The following is a 6,197-nucleotide window of genomic DNA, read 5'->3' on the forward strand; positions in this document are numbered from 1 at the left end:
TTATCTTCAAATATCACGACTGGGGTCGATGTTATTTTAATGTGTTGAAATTAGGTCAGTTTACCTTGAACGAAAACAGAAATTATGAATATATCTGTTGATTTCCTGTCCGCCATTTGAAACCGGCCGTGTTGACGGTTACTTGGCCAGGGAAAAGTTACAGATGTAAGCCAAAGATGGGGAGGGGTGGGGGGTGGTCGGGCTCCTGGGTCGTGGGAACATCTTCAGGGGAGGATTGTGATTTGGGGGATTGTTTGACCTGATGCTTGGGAATTCCCTGGCAACTTCAGACAGTTTTATTTTAACACGGGTGATAATTTCTTCAATTGTTTTAAGTTTCACACCGCCGCGTTATTTATTGTGTAAATACGGTGGTATGACAATTATTTTAACCTACATAGGCGTGGCAGTGTGGCTAAACTAATGACGCAATAAGTCCGCATTATTTATGTGGGGTTTACGTAAATAGAGATAACATAACTCACTTGAACTTTATGACGTAGGCCTACCCTGAGCGGAACTTAATAATTTAGAATGCGTAGCTCAGAGTAATGAACTAGAAAATATCAGCGCATGTCAAAGATGTACGGTGTGGTCGAACGGTAGAGCGTTCAACTGCTAACCCGAAATTCTCGAGTTCGGATTCCCACACTACCCCTTCAGTTGCAGAGGTTACCGAACCAGTTGCACTCTACTTCACCTGCCCTGCAGATCTTAAGAATACTTTGCTTTATTTTTACCCCCAACATGTCTACTCTTGGTAGAAAGCTGTGACATCTCTAGTACCTTCACAAACAAACACACTCGCGCACACACGCACTCACACGCACACACACACACACACACGCAGGCACACACTGACAAGAAAAAGCCTAGTCTTGATAGAATTTTTTTTTAGATAAGGTCTCGAATTGTGTCCTCGAGGTATTATTTCGGTGCAATCATTACCATTAATGTTCGGGTTTAAATTCTTAAATTTTAGTTTTAAAACTAATCAAATGGTTTTCGTATTACATTTAGAGAGTAGTCTAATACAGTAAAGTTACATTACTAAATTTCCAACAACTGTATTAGATCTGTGTTCCTAAAAACATTTTGGGTGGTTTTAATGGCCGTGTTCTTCACGGGTTAAAAAAAAAATACATCAAATATATTCCATGGCTGGAAAATCCTGATTTATATTATTTTAAATTTGTTTACCTTGAGCCACCTCACCCCCCCACCTCACTCACACCTCTTGATGCGTGAGTAAATCGCCCCCCCCCCCCCCGCCCCACCCTCTCGAGTGTGCTGGCGTCACTGCGATAAGGTGCCATTGAGATTTCCGTATCGGTCGGGTAAACAGGCTGATAGAGACGTAGCAGGTCTCATCAAGACGTGACTGGTCTCATCAAGACGTGCTGGTCTCATCAGCTGGTCTCATCAAGACGTGCTGGTCTCATCCGCTGGTCTCATCAAGACGTGCTGGTCTCATCAGCTGGTCTCATCAAGACGTGGCTGGTCTCATCAAGACGTGCTGGTCTCATCAGCTGGTCTCATCAAGACGTGCTGGTCTCATCCGCTGGTCTCATCAAGACGTGCTGGTCTCATCAGCTGGTCTCATCAAGACGTGGCTGGTCTCATTAAGACGTGGCTGGTCTCATCAAGACGTGGCTGGTCTCATCAGCTGGTCTCATCAAGACGTGGCTGGTCTCATCAAGACGTGCTGGTCTCATCCGCTGGTCTCATCAAGACGTGCTGGTCTCATCAGCTGGTCTCATCAAGACGTGGCTGGTCTCATCAAGACGTGCTGGTCTCATCAGCTGGTCTCATCAAGACGTGGCTGGTCTCATCAAGACGTGCTGGTCTCATCAGCTGGTCTCATCAAGACGTGGCTGGTCTCATCAAGACGTGCTGGTCTCATCAGCTGGTCTCATCAAGACGTGGCTGGTCTCATCAGCTGGTCTCATCAAGACGTGCTGGTCTCATCCGCTGGTCTCATCAAGACGTGCTGGTCTCATCAGCTGGTCTCATCAAGACGTGGCTGGTCTCATTAAGACGTGCTGGTCTCATCAAGACGTGCTGGTCTCATCAGCTGGTCTCATCAAGACGTAGCTGGTCTCATCAAGACGTGGCTGGTCTCATCAAGACGTGGCTGGTCTCATCAGCTGGTCTCATCAGCTGGTCTCATCAAGACGTGGCTGGTCTCATTAAGACGTGGCTGGTCTCATCAAGACGTGGCTGGTCTCGTCAGCTGGTCTCATCAAGACGTGGCTGGTCTCGTCAGCTGGTCTCATCAAGACGTGCTGGTCTCATCAGCTGGTCTCATCAGCTGGTCTCATCAAGACGTGCTGGTCTCATCAATACGTAGCTGGTCTCATCAAGACGTGGCTGGTCTCATCAAGACGTGGCTGGTCTCATCAGCTGGTCTCATCAAGACGTGGCTGGTCTCATCAGCTGGTCTCATCAGCTGGTCTCATAAAGACGTGGCTGGTCTCATCAAGACGTGGCTGGTCTCGTCAGCTGGTCTCATCAAGACGTGCTGGTCTCATCAGCTGGTCTCATCAGCTGGTCTCATCAAGACGTGCTGGTCTCATCAGCTGGTCTCATCAGCTGGTCTCATCAGCTGGTCTCATCAGCTGGTCTCATCAGCTGGTCTCATCAAGACGTGGCTGGTCTCGTCAGCTGGTCTCATCAACTGGTCTCATCAAGCCGTGGCTGGTCTCATCAAGACGTGGCTGGTCTCATCATTTGAAATGTTGCTAACGAGAGTTTTTTTGCCGGACTGGTCGTATTTGCTAGCCGGAGTTTAGCTAAGTGTAGTCTGGTCAGATTTTATTCAGTGTTTGGTCTATCGGGACTATTTCTGGTCTGTCAAAAAAGTATCAAGACACATCAACCACACCAACCACACCAACCCAACCACACCAACCCAACCACACCAACTTAACCACACCAATCACACACCAACCACACCAACCCAACCACACCAACCCAACCACACCAACCCAACCACACCAACCCAACCCAACCACACCAACCACACTAACCACACTAACCACACCAACCACACCAACCACTCCACGCCGTAAATGCGTGTGTGCAGTTGTGTAAGACAATGAGTACCAACACATCGACCAGGTGTAAACACAGACAGGTGGTCGTATCGACGTGAGTACACACACAATTGAGACACGTGGAGGTATGGGTGAGGAGTGGGGGTGGGGGTGGTGAGCAAAAAAAAACGTTTGCTTCAGTCTTTAAAGCAGTCGGGTTTTCCCGATTCGGTGTTTCTTTAAGAAAGTTTAGAAAGTTGAGATAAGAAATAGGATGAGGTTGTGTGTGAGTGAGTTGATGGGTGGGGTGGGGTGGGGTGGGGGGTTCGGGGATGAAACTAGACTGTCGCGTGTAAGAATGGGACGCTCCACGCAGTTAAAGCTATCTGGACTGATCAGAATAACAATCCGTCTCTCTCTGCAGCCAGGGGCTGTCACTGTTATCGTAGAAAAAAATGGCTAGAGCCACGAGAGACAAAGAAGAAGAAGAAATAAGGCGAGGTAACTCATGTGATTGGTTAAAAGATGGCGGTGAGTTGTTTTTTTCTGTCGTATTTTAACTCGCGGATTATAAGAGAAGTTAGTCTAGGATTATTACATAAAGCAAGTCAAGATTATAAGTTAACAGTCCTAAAAGACAAGTTTTAGTTTATAAGGCTAAGATTTTATAAGATGATTTACTCGAGGGAAATAAAAGTAATCTATATTTAGCAGATTTAAACTTGGTAATTAATTTTATTTTCTAATACTTGTATTTTTATATCGATTGTTTTTATTTCATTTATTCAACGAGTGATTGGTGAAATGTTTAATGATTATTGTTGTAACTAGTTTACATAATTTAGATAAAACGCCATCTGAATCGTATCTGGTAACAGGTTTTTTTTGTGTTTAATCACAAAACTATGAGTTTTGTTGAGTTTAAAAGAACACTATAGGCCTAAATATAATTAACGGCTTTTAATAATCTTCAAATTTTCTCAACAAATTAATACTTAATTTAGCCTAATTGATTTGTGAGAACATTTATTTTAGGTCTATATTTTGGTATTAAAATTCATTATGCTGAACGGCAGGTCGAAATCATAACAATTTTAACGACACAAAACGCGATGCGATCAATACAATACAATCAGGTGATTCAACAGCAATAAGGGTTGGATTATGTTAGGGGGTGTGGGGGACTTGTATAAACTGTAGGCCTGTCGGTATGGGGGGGGGAGACTTGTCTAGCATGTGGGGAATTTTCTCACGGGGTGCCGCATGTAGGACCCTACCCCCACGGGACACGCGGGGACATTGGAGAAAATGGTGGCCAGTATACGGTAGTGTTTTTAATATGTCGTGGGTCGTCCTTTCGTCTACATGGTAAAGCTGTGCGGCAACATTTTTAAACGTACGGCGGCAACATTTTTAACGGACGGCGGCAACATTTTTAACGGACGGCGGAAATATTTTGAAAAGAAAGGCAACAACATTTTAAACGTACGGCGGCAACATTTTTAACGGACGGCGGCAATATTTTGAAAAGAAAGGCAACAACATTTTTAACGGACGGCGGCAACATTTTTAACGGACGGCGGCAATATTTTGAAAAGAAAGGCAACAACATTTTAAACGCACGGCGGCAACATTTTTAACGGACGGCGGCAATATTTTTAAACGTACGGCGGCAACATTTTTAACGGACGGCGGCAATATTTTCAAAAGAATGGCAATTACAATAGCCTAACAACCAAATAGCAACAAACAAATGTTTATAAGCCATTATAAGGTATAACTATCCTTTCCATTCAAAATTGTGTACGGGTGTGTTACACCAAGTTGCCAGGGACCGAATAAAAAAAATTTCAAACCCCCTAAAAAATGTTATAAACGAGTATGGACTACTATAAAAGCTACTATTTTTTATTGCGTCCTTAATCATTTAAAAGAGTTTCTATAAATAGCATTATCGAGGCACTCAAGAGAACATGTCAAAAAAGTTCTCATGTTTTGAGAATACTTTGAACCGCAATTTTGTTTGTGTAATTACATCTGATATTGTTGATCAATGATACTTCAGCGACTTCATGTTAACCCTCCCCTCACCACTCGACCCTCCCCCCACAACTCATCCTGTCCCCACCCTCACGACTCATCCCGACCCCACCGTCCTCTATCCCCCCCCCCCCAGTCCCAGACCCATTGTTGGCACCAGCTGCGATCCGACACCCCACAGCTTCCAATTGAAGCAACTCGCCCTCGACCACATCATCACCTGTGATCATACAAATAGCGGTTTCATTTTAAGCCCGGTCATTTGTTTTTGTTTTTAATGACCCAGTCGGCAGGTACTAATTACAGACCTGCGTTAATTATCTCACGGAGCTAGAGACGGCAAGATCCCCGGGGTATGGTAAATCACAGGTTGAACTTATTTTTCCCAATACCTCACGTTGTGACTTTACTAGCAGGGGGTACAGATTATTTTTTTAACTTCAAACCAGGACTAAAGATATTTTGATTTTTTTTTTTAAATACTTAAAACTTGCCCGTGTGATATATGATAGTGTATAGGTGGAATCTACTCTACTTTGACACATTCTCATGATGTTTTTTGTTTATCTTGATTAGCAGCGGATTATCTAAGCGAGTGCATGGGATTAAGTTAATCCTGTAAGGTTTTTGTGCGCCAGAGATTAGAATCTAACCGTTGAAAAGAAACTGCACTTGAATGCGTAACTGCATATACAAAAGCATTATCTTCAGACGAATTCATTAAGTGGGAAAACAATGTTAATAATTTCCTATTCGCTGGTTTGTGAAATATGGAATTATCTTTTGCAATTCTTTAAGTTTGGTATTGATTGGGTCGGGTTAGGGTTAGGATGGCCGTCGTGGTGGAGATTTCGATCACGTATCACAGTATAGGATAATGCCGGCTAGTGCCGGATCAATGCCGGTCGGCCAACCACACGTGAAATAATGATCTCGCGGCCCGTGGCTTCTCGCGTCCTTTGTTGTCGTCAGGCCGTTAATCCATAGCCCAATACACGGGGGCGATCCATTCTTTCAACCCGCCGAGGGTGGGAGGTAGTTTTTTTTTTTCTTCTTCCACCTAAAGCCGCTGTTTTCTCTCGTGTTGGTGGCGTGTGTTTGGTCAGCAAACGTTGTCCAGTA

The sequence above is a fragment of the Physella acuta genome, unplaced genomic scaffold (genome assembly GCF_028476545.2).
Source record: "Physella acuta isolate Inbredline_101_S28 unplaced genomic scaffold, ASM2847654v3 ptg000256l, whole genome shotgun sequence".
Classification (NCBI taxonomy): domain Eukaryota; kingdom Metazoa; phylum Mollusca; class Gastropoda; family Physidae; genus Physella; species Physella acuta.